Source organism: Lipotes vexillifer, unplaced genomic scaffold, assembly GCF_000442215.2.
Source record: "Lipotes vexillifer unplaced genomic scaffold, Lipotes_vexillifer_v1.1 scaffold1141, whole genome shotgun sequence".
Taxonomy (NCBI): Eukaryota; Metazoa; Chordata; class Mammalia; order Artiodactyla; family Lipotidae; genus Lipotes; species Lipotes vexillifer.
In genome coordinates, this window is record NW_006797873.1 from 724,955 (window position 1) to 738,714 (window position 13,760).

Below are 13,760 nucleotides of genomic sequence, written 5' to 3' on the forward strand. Positions count from 1 at the left end.
AAACAATAAATGCTGGAGAGGGTGTGGAGAAAGGGGAACCCTCTTGCACTGTTGGTGGGAATGTAAATTGATACAGCCACTATGGAGAGCAGTATGGAGGTTCCGTAAAAAACTAAAAATAGAGCTACCATAGGACCCAGCAATCCCACTACTGGGTATATACCCTAAGAAAACCATAATTCAGAAAGACACATGCACCCCAGTGTTCACTGCAGCTCTATTTACAATAGCCAGGTCATGTAAGCACCCTAAGTGTCCATTGACAGAGGAATGGATAAAGAAGATGTGGCACATATATACAATGGAATATTACTCAACTATAAAAAGGAACGAAATGGGTCATTTGTAGAGACACGGATGGACCTAGTCACTGTCATACAGAGTGAAGTAAGTCAGAGAAAAACAAACACCATATATTAATGCGCATATGTGGAATCTAGAAAAATGGTATAGATGATCTTATTTGCAAAGGAGAAATAGAGACACAGACTTGGAGAACAAATGTATGGACACCAAGGGGGAAATGGCCTTGGGGTGGTGGTGGGAGGAATTGGGAGACTGGGATTGACACATACACACTATTGATACTATGTATAAAATAGATAACTAATGAGAACCTACTGGAAAAATAAAAAAATAAAAAAGGCAAAAAGGCTCAGAACATTATCATGATACATTGCCTCATTGTCATTGCCCAGAGGATTAGTAAACCAGTTTGAACATGAAAATAAAAGCTACTGTTGACTGACATTAGTAATTACATTCAGAGGTAGTTTTTTTTTTTTTTTTTTTTTTTGTAGCAGCAGGCCTTTTATCCAGTTATTTATTCTTTAAGCTGCCTCCCCTCACAGTGAGTGAGATTGCAAGGGTCACATTGGGTGACTTCTGTTATTCTCTGTTACAATCTTGAGGGTTCACATACAGTGACTCCACAAAGTTTTAACTTTGGGAGGTGCAGGTGAGAGGGTTAATGCATTTGTACTTAAAATAGCTTTGTGTTTTTGGTTTAATAATTAAAGCCACAGTATCTTGAAACATTGTAGTTTTTATTACTAGATACTGTTTATTCCCGTTAAAACAGCTTGAAACAGCTCAGTAGCCTTAAGGAGGCTTTCCATTGGAAGTCCTTTCCATTAAAGTTGTTTGATTTGATTTCAATTGATAGCTGTGCTATAGGCAACCTCCCTTGAACAAACAAGGGCTATCCGTCTCCCGTTGCAGATTGTAGAGCACTGAATCTGTGGATATCCCTAGATGTTTTTGCTCCAGAGTCAGCTCATTGTAAAAATGTGGTACTTTATTTGTATAGCTTCCTTTTACAAATCTCTCACGATATTTGAATACATATCCTTTTTGTTAAACATAATGTGGGTATGCATACCTTAATTGGATATAAAAGGGCAAAATTGACTTCCCTGGGACTGCTTCAATACTAAAAGCTAGTTCATTAATTCACCAAAATATTCTAGGTCGGTTTTATAATCATTTAACTGTTAAAACAAAACAAAAAATTACATTTTGTACCTTTCTTAGTATCCTAAGTACACTTCTTTTTTATAGAAATGCAATATATGTGATTAAGATCTCTCACTGTGTGCCGATTCATTTCTTATTGGGAAGTAAAAGAAGTAATATTGAGCGTGACTTAATGTACTTTTTAATATAAGTTTGGTGGGCCTGATGATTTTTGCATCATATATAAATTATATTTTTAAAATTCTTCATGATATATTCATTCAGTATTCGGGAACACTATGTTCAGGAGAATATTCTAGCGTTTTCCTTATTGTTTTATAGAGTACATTGAAATTATGCCATTGTACTTAGTAGTAAGATAGTTTAATTTTTTTATTTTTCAGACTTGAATGCAGCGATCATCTAAATTAGAGAAAGGAGATAAAAATAACCTCTGGATATTCCTCTCGTGTGATATTTATTCTGGATGAAGCATTAAGATCTCTACTAGAGGGGTATCACTGTAAGTATTTTCTAATGAAATTAGAATGTTAATTTTTTTGGCCTTGGTGATGTGAAATGGAGTACACTTCAACAGAATTTAAGAGTAACATATGTATTCTAAGAGCAGTAATGGGTGGGATACTATGAACTCCTGAAACACCACTGACAAGATCATAGTAACTTGGGAAGAAAAAATCATCCTGGATATAGAAGAACGTAATTACAGAATAAATATTTGGTGAAAACGAAAGTAAAGTGAGGGACAGTGTGATGATTTTTTACTATGTCATGGTGATCTTTGGCAGAATACATTTAGTAATGTGATAATATTCTGATGAGGAAGTAAAATATTCATAAAACTATGCTGGGAAGAATGATAATCTTACCATGAATAATCAGTCTGTTATGAGATACAGGTTAGAAAAATACAGAATGAGAAAATTTTATAAGGCCGACTGCTTAAATTTTGGTGATATGAGTAAACCTATTGAATTATCAGTGATGATAGCACCAAGTTCAATTATTAGAATGTTTAATCTGCACCTAATTAAGTTATCAAAAGCCCTTTGCTCACGGCATCTACAGTTTAGTCATATAAAACTATTGTACTCATAAAGAATTAAAACAAACAAAAAACCTTGTAAATTGACCTGAGGGCTTGATTTGGTCATATAACCAAAGAAATACATTTTCCACATAATATTTCACAGCACCCTGCTGTAAATTCACGGGTAAGTGCTATTATGATTGTTAAAGGAGGTGGAAATGTTAGCTATTTTGTTGGTGGAATAAAGGTGGCAGGTTATTATTTCTTAGGTGGCAATGTCTTTGATGGTCCTGTGAATTACACAGCAAAACATAACCTCTGGGGGGAATTCAGGAAGATTGCATTTAATAGTAAAACCTCCAGACAACTAGGGTTTCTTTGGGTTTTGAAATCATGTGTAGCAATCTCAGATGGTACTCAGAGCTCACCGGTAGGACCTTCTGACCGGTCAGGCCCATGCACTACAGATGGCTACATATTCTGAACGTCTGCCACCCAGGATACAGTCAAGTATGTCTTGACTGTAACACCATTCAAGTTTTGAATTGTGTTATTAACCAGAAAATTTATTCAGATAATGAAAGATTTTTTTTAATATCCTATGACATTAATATTTTTTCCCCCAAAACTGAACATAGAGCTTGGGCAAGTCCTTGTGAATGAAACAGTTTATATTTCATTAGTTTTTTTCAGAATTACAGAGGTAATTTATCATAAAATGTGGTGATAACTAAGATTTTCAACTTCAAAATATGAAAATTTTATTTGTAGTGTTATTTTACCCACATCCAAGACTTGGGGCAGCTGGACTAATTCATATTTTAAATGGGTAAGTAGAGGCTTTAGAGTCGGTGTCAGCCTTGTTTTATTTAGCTGAGTCTTAAAATTTTTACTCTCTCATCTCATAAATGTATTCACAATATGACTGAATAATGAGATTGATTTAAAGATAAATTACCACTCGAGACAAAATCAAACTTACTAAATGTGTGACTTATCTTACTAAAGAGGGAACTTAAAGACAGTCATTTTTAATGTCTTCCATAATATAATTTCTCTGAGTTAGAATCATAGACAAATTTTCATGAAAGTAAATATTCCTATGAAATATCGAGACTAGCTTGAATGAAGGCAAATTATTTTTAATTTATATTGTTGATGACTTGTGACTGTAAGAAATTTGTGAGTTGCTTTAAAACTATTAATCTTCCTTGAAAATGGCTCAGACCATTTATCAGAACCATGTTGTTAAATACAGATTTGCAGAAATAATGTCATTTGAGAATAAGTGATATTTGAAGCCATACGGTTTATTTAACACACTTAAATTGCTTAACACAATATTCAATCTATAAAATTTCCTTTCATCTAGTCACTTTATTATGTTTTGTGTCAATGTTTTTTTAATAACCTTGATTATAGGATGAATATATAGAAGCTCATTTATGCCAAGAAGACAAACTTGTGAAAGAAATTCTATTAAGCAAAATGCATTAAGCCCTCTAGTGGTATTAATACGTAAAATATTTCATTGTGATGTTTGCTTAATGAAAGCAGTTGTTTTTGTTTGTTTGTTTGTTTCTTCCTTAAGCACAGGTATTTAACATTCCCTGAGCATTAGCTTTTTGCAAATTCCTATTTGCTTTGTTTGGCAGATAATTTGTGCTATACTTTAGGTGTTTTTTCTAAAAAATAAAATCTTTACCTTAAAATGTTTAAATGCATAGACTTAACATTGAAGAAGTGAACAGCCAACTAGGTGATAAATCACACTTTTTGAATCAGTTACTTTCATCCTTGAGTCTAATGTTAAAAGATATTTGTACTGTTCCATATGCATGGTATTAGTAATAATAAGAATTTTTAAGAGGAAAACTACATTACTTATGAATTTAAGTTTTCCATTTAAATAAACAACACAGTGAGGGATAAATAATAGTTAACTCTTTATTTCTTACTGAGATCTTTCATACCTTTTAAGGTCTAAAGGAAATGGTCTTACTAATACTTAGGGATGCTTCCATTGATTTTTCTTTTATTTACTTATTTGTTAGATTTGGGTGTTATTATAGAATATCTGCACTTAGAAAGGACCTTTAGTTGGTACCTCTACAAAGTGTGTTTCAATTATTAAGGAGCAAGTTTTAACTTTATGCCAGCAGTATTTGTATTTCTTTCTTAAAGAAAATGTGCAGTATTAACATTTGACACATAGCCAGAGAAAACTGAGGAAAATCGAGTGGTAGAACTGGAAACATAACCTGGAAAAGTCTAAGATGGAAAGATGAGTCTCAGAGATGACCTGTGTTCAAAGGTGACTTCCTTGATTTCCTGTCTTTTATTGCAACTTTATTTTAGACTCTGGAATGAGGCTCACAGAGTAACCGCTGAATGTCCTGTGGTAGAAAGTGCTGTAGGAGATTTTTGAAGACCTTCATCACTTCTCAGCCTCATTCAGTGCCCTCTACTGTAAGATGAGAACAGTCACAGTCCTGCCTCACTGTAGTTGTACCCGCACTTCCGAGGCTGGAGACCATTTTTTTCTGGAAATGTGTGCATTGTCAGTGTTCCTCGCTGAAGAATTCATGCAGTTGGTGAACCTGTGGTTGGTCTCCATTTATCTCTATTTGTGCCACCCTCATTCTTAGAAGTCTCCAATGAAAACTGCTTTAGAACAAAATGCTAAAGCCTATTGGCCAGCAGATCTACTCTTTCACTCTCTAACTCTAAACAACTTAAGCCTGTGCTGATTGAGGGATATGATGTACACTCTTAAATCTTTATTTAGCCTTCACTCTGAAATAAGTTCATCTAGAAACTTAAAGAAGTTGGTGTTTCATGCTTGTGTGACCAAAACACATATATTTACATTTCTGGTCTCAGGTTATCCTATTATTTTTTCTCCAGCCACTTGGGTTTGGAGTAGCAGTATCATGTACGATTTACTGACATCACAGACACTAACTCCAAAAAGGGAACCAAGAAACAGGATATTCTGGAACTTGTGTGTTTCTGGACTCAACCCTATATAATACATAGCACTATGGAGGTTAGATTTTCAAATGAAGAGTCAGTATAGCCTTGTCTCTTCCCCTGAGTTGTTGTTCTTCATGTCTACCATATATTCATGAATAAATTGTATTATGAAGTCTCTAAGATGTCTCCTCTTCTAAGAGTATCCTGATTCTAAATCATGGAACCACTCAAAAGATTATATCTTCTTATAAAGCGGGACTATAGCAGAATATTGTTTTCCAGGGTGTCATCCCTTTGCAATCTCCTTCCCTCATCCATCTCTTCCTTAGTTGTTGAGGGCTGAGCTGGAGAGTGTAGAGCTGCCAGGTGTCCGAGTTGTCAATTAAGACAATAACCCAGAATGAAAGTAATAGTCAAGGCTTTAATCACTTGCTGTGATCATATAAGCAAGAAACTAATTTGGAGAAAGCGCCGCCTCTGCCGAAGACCCCAGTCAGGGGTGGGCTGGAGGCTTTCCCCTTTGAGGCCTGCCAGGTAAAGCCTATGATCAGGCCTGAAAAATCACACATAGGGTTTTGGTCTGAAGTGAACTTCCTCATTGGTTATCATCTTCCTTTTGCTAATTTTATTTAAGTGTGGCCTCTGAACTCAGCTTGAGTTTAACTTAGGGAGTAGGATCCAATAAAATTGGTCATTTACTTAGAATAGTGTGTCTCCAGAGCTTTATTCAATCAATTCCAACGTATAGAGGCCCTGACTGTGTGCTTGGTGTGTGATGCTAGTGATAGTAAGATAAATCCCCATCCTCAAGGGATGCAGCCTGCTGGGGAGTCCAGAGAGAAACATACTTATTTATAAACAGTATTGTAGGGGCTTCCCTGGTGGCGCAGTGGTTGAGAGTCCGCCTGCCGATGCAGGGGACGCGGGTTCGTGCCCCGGTCTGGGAAGATCCCACGTGCCGCGGAGCGGCTGGGCCCGTGAGCCATGGCCGCTGAGCCTGCGCGTCCGGAGCCTGTGCTCCGCAACGGGAGAGGCCACAACAGTGAGAGGCCTGCGTACCGCAAAAAAAAAAAAAAAAATTAAAAAAAAAATTATAAACAGTATTGTAGCAGTATTGCAGCATATGCTTCATAGCTGCCAGGCTTGCTCAGAATGCTCTGCTTTATCCTCGCCGCTACTCTGTTCCTTCTGTGCTCTGCTCGTCTTCCATTTTGTGGATGTGAGAACAGAGATTGCATAAGTTTGAGAGAGGTTAGGTAACCTGTCTGCTGGCGAGTGGTTAGGCTGAGTTCAGAGGCCATGTACTTCAGCCATTGCATTTCACTTCTATTTGAAAATACCTGAAGGCCAGAGATATGCATAATTTGTTACGGGAGAAGTGAAACTAGGCACTGGGTTTCTGTGGGAAGTGGTTGGGGAAGGACCGCTCAAGCAGCGAGCAATGTAAAAGGCTGAGAACTCAGACAAGGGTCGGATGGAGACAAGGAGAATATACGGGGAAGGCAGGATCGAAGGTCTCCACACACTGTTTTACACTGGGTGTTAGTGAACTAGAGCTCGAGAGAGGAGAAACAGGAAAATGTCCCCTGCGGTTTTTCATTTTCATTTGATGTGTGACGCCTTACACTGAGGAAATAATTTAAGGGGAGGTTTATGAAAACAGATGCGTTCTGCTTTGGGCATCTTGAGGATGTGCCCGTTGAAGTGCCAGGTAAAGGTAGTTTGCAGACAGTTAAGTATGTGAATCACCGATTGGAAGAGAAATGGGGCCCCGGCAAGCGTGGGAATCCGATAAGAGAGCAGAGAAAAGGGAACTCCAAAGTGAAGCATCGAAGGGAGGGTTGGGGCAGGATGGGAAGAATCAGTAAAGTCAGTTTCAAGGGAGTTTTAAAGAGAAAGAAGTGACGATTATGAGCCCACTGCGAATTAAGGTCGTAGGTGAACTTCCCTGGGAACGGATCCCTAATAGGCCACAGGTTGTGCTGCTTAGCGAGTGCAGGCTGTGTAGAGCCGAGAGGCGATGCCATGTGGCGCTAGTTTGGGCCGTGAACAGTCAGTGATGGAGCAGAAGCCGACTTGAGAAATGAAGGAGACCGTGGAATTAAGGTAGGCTTCCTTATTGTTTGTTGACTATTGGGTTAGTAGCTGGATGCTTTTTTTTTTTTTTCCTCTCTCTTTTTAATGAGAGTGATATGAAGCTTAGAGAGTACCAGGAAAGAGAGAGAAGTTGAAAATACATGGAAGAGGGAATAACATTGAAAGCACAGTTCCCGCAGTGATCTCAGATTGAGATGCAAGCCGGCCTTGGCTTCTTCCCCCACGGCTTTGACTTTGGAGATGGCATTTAATCTCTCAAAGCTTCAGTCTCCTTCTCATTAAAATGTGGATAAAAATAATACTGATCTAAGAGGGTTATTGTGGAGGTTAGATGCTATAATGTATGGAAAAATGATTTACAGTGAGAACTCATAAGGTTTGCTCTTATTGTTGACCTCATAGATGAAGAGATCTGTAGGTGAGCATGTCATCTGAGACTAGAATGAAGGAGGAATGATAGGTATTTCTTGAGGCAAATTTGAAATATGATACTCAGGGAGATAATACCATATTGTTTTGGTGACTTTAGCAGTTACCCCTTTTGTAAAAAAATAAAAAAACAAAACTAAAAGTAAAAATCAGGACCCCATTTGTTCTAAAATTATAAACCTCTGGCCAGTTCCAAGATGTTTGGAAATAAGACCTCTTTTGTCCTAAAACTCTATACATCTGTTTGGGAATGCTTTTATATATACATTGTGAGGTACATCTTATTTTTTGTAGGTGAGCTGCCAATGTTATACTCCTCAAATGTAAAACGTAATGAACTTTCTTTAGCACAGGAATTAACAATTTAATATTGCCCTTTAAGTGATGATAGAAAACCTGCCTAAAACAGTTCTGACATCAAGCTCCCTTCCATGTAGTGACTATGGAACTTATAAACCCTTCTTGCAAATGATTCTAAACTCATTTAAATATTTTTTCGAATCCTTTCTATTTAAGAATACTTGAAGAATTGCGTTTTCTTTCTTTCAACGTTGATTATTTTCTCTGTGAGTGAGTCACATGTTTAGATATAACCCAAAGTAATTTATCATGAGCGTGAAAGTGACTAATCAAGCTAGGGAATAAAAAAGTAATATTAAAGTAACAGAACTAATTTTCTTGTATGTATTTTATAACTGGACATTTTCTTACAGAGTACGTGTGTGTATACTATATGTCTTTTATTAGGATTTCTGTGTGGAATCCTATCCCTTGTTCTACATGAGAACGGTTCTGTGCTTTCTTTCATTTAACTTGAACCGCTGCTTTTCTCATGACTCTGGGTTAATGTAGCCTAGTTTTCTGTTCTTCCTGAAATCGAAAGCTACAAATAATCTCAGATGTGTTGAATTGAAGCTAAACTTGAGAGGCTAATATCAAATCTAAGGATGCCAGTTCCTAAATTTTGTTCTGTTTCTGTATGTCTACTCATGCTGATTTATGAGCTCTTCTGAGAGTCAGGATTCATCTTTATTCTTAATTGTATATAGAGTTCATTCTGATATGATTTACCCTACACTCAAAGGCTTCCTGTTTTTGCAAAAGCTGGCAGCGTATGAATAATTTATACTTCTTTGGCACTCTTGCCTGTTTGGGGCACAACCAGTTTCTTTTGGGAAATGATTTTTAATTAATAAACACTTTTCATCACCTTCAATGGTGTAACTTTTAAAAGACTAGGAAACAAGGCTAGTGACACCTTGGAACTGCCATCCCAGGAGGAGCCTAGGAGTTAACAAGCAGTGAAAGAATCAACAACTTCTCGCTCTTTCCAAGCTTCTGTTCCCATTTCAATTTACTTCTGGAATTTTTCTTTCTGTACTACCTTCTTTGTTTCTTGATAGAGTTCTCTCTGGTATCAAGGATCTTCATATCTATTTACAAAAGGGAAAAATGAATATTAGGCTAATAACTTTAAGTACAATTTAAGAAACCTTCGAACTTATGATGCCATTGAAATTGGTTGTCCAGTTTTTGGGGAAAAAAAGGATCGATTTTAATTTGCTAATTTTTCGTGTCAGCACAGTTTTACAAGGAAGCTTTAAATATGCACATAAACCTCAGTGGTACTAAAACATAGTAAGTCAAATTCTGATCATTTCTTTTGTCAAGAATACATGATCTTAACTCATGAGTCACTGTTAAATATAAGTGTAATGTAGAGGAAAAATGAAAATACATTATGAGTAATTTTTTTGCCAATTTGTATAATTTTTCAGTTAAGCAGTCATAAATCAAGGAATATTGTGTTTTTTGAGGCTCATTAAAGAGACATTATACATCAGAATAGTGAAGTCGTCAGCATAATGAAATGATGAATGCCTGTAACTATCTGTATGTAAATGATGTGAAACAGATTCAGGGTGTTACAAAGGAGAATAACAGTCTCCCTGACAGTTCCCCTTCGGTGCTGTTGCTAGATGCTGGTGACGGATGTTAAATGCAGACCTCTTCAACGACAAGCACTTATTAGCACTCAGTGGAAAGTGACAATATACAATAAGACAAATAGCAGATAATATTTTAAATAAATTTGTTCAGCAAGGTGTGTTAGTGCATTTTAAGAGCCTTCTTTTTTGACAAAGGCCACATCCTAAATTGAAGAAAACATGCTCGAAAAGAAAATGGTTATTTTGAAAACTAGTATGTAAAAATGTAATTATATATTGTAATGCTGGCCCATGTCCTTAAGTTATGTAGAGACTTTTCCATAAAGTAAATAATAGGTCAGACTTAATTTAGCTTTATATATCCTAACAGTGAAACATATCTATCTCACCTGTACATTTAGCAGATGGATTCCTACACACACAAACCCTTAAAATAGTGAGATTTGTAGTACGCATACCACTTTGTCCACCGTCACATCTAGTATGGTTTGTGAGTTCTGTTCTAATCTTTGTATTTATTAAAGTCATCTCCTTTTTTGTTTGAGGCTACACAGACCATCTGTTGATGAGCCAGCACCTGAAATGTTCAGTCCTACATTTCAGGTGCTTTATGTCACTTACTAAAGAGGAGCAGACTATAGATCTAGTAATTTTCTGGAGGTTCTCGTTTATCTGTGCATTTCACAGCACCTGATACAGGTGCCGAGTACATGAATGATTTACTAAATGAAGAAGGAAGCGAGGGAGAGAAGGAAGGTTTTTAGTCCAGTGTGAGTCACTGATGAGTCTGTGTCATTGGCCAATTGACATATATGTCTCTGCATATACTGCCTCTTATTCAGCTTTTGTGATGCATACTTGACAAATGAAATTGTAAGATATTTAAAGTATAAAATACAGTGGTTTGATATGCATATACATGTGTACATTGTGAAAGGATTTGAGTTAATTAACACATCTATCACCTCACATATTTACCTTTTTTTTTTTTGGTGAGACTATTTCAGTTCTACCTCTTATTTAGAATAAGGGTGGTGATTCAGGTTCTACCTAGGCCGCAGAGTTTGGAGAGGACCACAAGAGACAGTATGTGGAATCACAGTTAGGTTGATGATATTACAAATTATATCAATACATATGAAGCGTCAGTATGATTTTCAAAAACAGTGTCAACCTCAGCACCTTGGGAGGAGAGAGAGCACATTGGATTGTGTAACTGAATGTATGTAGACAAAGTTATGTTAATAAAAATATTCATATTCTGTGTGCTTTGGGGACAGGGGTTTACTTTTTAATTTTTTATTTAAGTAGAGTTGATTTACAGTTGTGTTAATTTATGCTGTACAACAAAGTGATTCAGTTATACATATATATAATTTTTCATATTAGTTTTCCATTGTGGTTGATCACAGGATATTGAATATAACTCCCTGTGCTAGACAGTAGGACCTTGTTGTTTATCCATCCTATATATAATAGTTTGCATCTGCTAATTCCAAACTCAAATCCTTCCCTACTCCATCCTTCCTCCCCCTTGGAAACCACAAGTCTGTTCTCTATGTCTGTGAGTCTGTTTCTGTTTCCTAGGTATGTTCATTTGTGTTGTATTTTAGATTCCACATATAAGTGATATCATGTGGTATTTGTCTTCCTCTTTCTGACTGACTTAATCTCTAGGTTGCTGCAAATGGCATTATTTCATTCTTTTCATGGCTGAGTAATATTCCATTGTGTGTGTGTGTGTGTGTGTGTGTGTGTGTGTGTGTGTACCACATCTTCTTTATCCATTCATCTGTCAATAGACATTTAGGTTGTTTCCATGTCTTGGCTGTTGTGAATAGTGCTGCTGTGAATACAGGGGTGCGTGTATCTTTTTGAATTACAGTTTTGTCTGCATATATGGCCGGGAATGGGATTACTGGATCATATGGCAACTCTGTTTTTAGTTTTTTGAGGAACCTCCATATTGTTCTCCATTGTGGCTGCACCAACTTACATTCCCACCAGCAGTGTAGGAGGGTTCCCTTTTCTCCGCACCTCCTCCAGCATTTGTTATTTGAGGACTTTTTAATGATTGCCATTCTGACTGGTGTGAGGTGGAGGTTTATTATTTTTGATGAAGTTTTCCTATACCTGTGCCACAGTATTTTGACACTTTATAAGGTGTACATGAGTTGCTAGCAAGCTTAATGGTATAATTTCCCCAAAATGCCAGTCAGTGTAGTGATACCTTTTCTTTATCCTGATGTGTGTATCACAGAGTTAAACGTAACATTTGATTAAATAGATATTCTTAAAAAATTTTGAGCTATTTTAGTTCTTTTTGCCTGAGGAATACAACAAATTATGAACATCTGAATTTTTTGTTAATAATTAAATGTTTATAGTTTGTTGTGATGTGAAAAGTCCATGAGAAGATAATTGTCCAAGTTTTCAGTAGTCTCAATATTTAGAGCAATAACTTTTAAATTGTTAATGGCACTTTGAATATGTTAGTGCAATAATGTGTTGTAGCAAGTCCTTGAATATATTTTTTATGTTAAGAAAAGATTTGAAAATGTCTAGTCACAACTTAAAAGACCATGCATAAACTATAACTAAACTGAAAGTGAAATATTTTAAAGAAAATATACATACTATTTTATTTTTCTTTTGCATATTTATCACCTACCATATTTTCTGATCATTTTGCAAGTTTACTCACTTACTAAAAGAAATACCCTTATGATTTTATGTTATAATCCTTCAAGTTAATCCGTACACAAACACACACACACACACACACACACACACACACACACACACACACAATCTGAGAGCATTTGTTACATAAAATAACAACTTTATAATATGATCTACATTTCCCCATAACTAAATAAATATATTTTGGTAACTTTTGTGATATCCTGTTCCATAATTGACTGTCTGTTTTGCCTTAGAGGGAAGAAAGAAGCAATTGAATATTCTGGAAAGGGCACCATTATAGATGTTGAAAAGAGGCCTGGAGAGAAAAATCATAAAAATTTATTTCAAACTAACACTTTTTAGAGGAAAGGAAGCCAGGGTTCTTATCATGGAAATTATTATTTTTGAACATGTTACTTTATGTCTACTGTGAAAGGGCCACCATTAGAGTATTGGAAAGTGTCACATAGATCAGTCTTGATATTTTGCAGTCAGAAACCTTGTAAACTTACTGCCACACGTAAGGAATGAAATCTACTTATATTAAATTGTTTCCTTCTAGTTACTTTTAAGCATCTTAAGTAAAAATATGACAGAGCAAACTGACCAGTTCACTAACTGGTTATATATATAACAGTTATATATATATATAAATATATGTATAATATGATATGTATTATATATAATATGTGTATAATATAATCACATTTTGGCTTAATATAAATTATATTTATAATTATTTATTATCATAATTTTATTTATGTATTTTTCTAGTGATAACATTTATACAATTTTTATATTAAAAATCACTATTAAATCTATCACCTCATTGGTCAACAACATAGTTTGAATCCTTGTCTTTTAATTCCAAGTCTGTTGCTCTTTTTACCCTATCATAGGGCTTCTTGATAAATCTCTTAAATTTAAATCCAGGAAATACACATCCTTAGTGCACTTTGCCAAGCCTAAATTATAGTATATACAACAAGACTTATTTAATTGGGTGTTTTGTCACATATCACATTTAGTCACTTTCTGTTTTAAAGGTAGTTTAGAGACAGATGAATAGTCAAGGGGATTGATTGAGTTCAGAATAACATTTCCACCATTCTACTGCA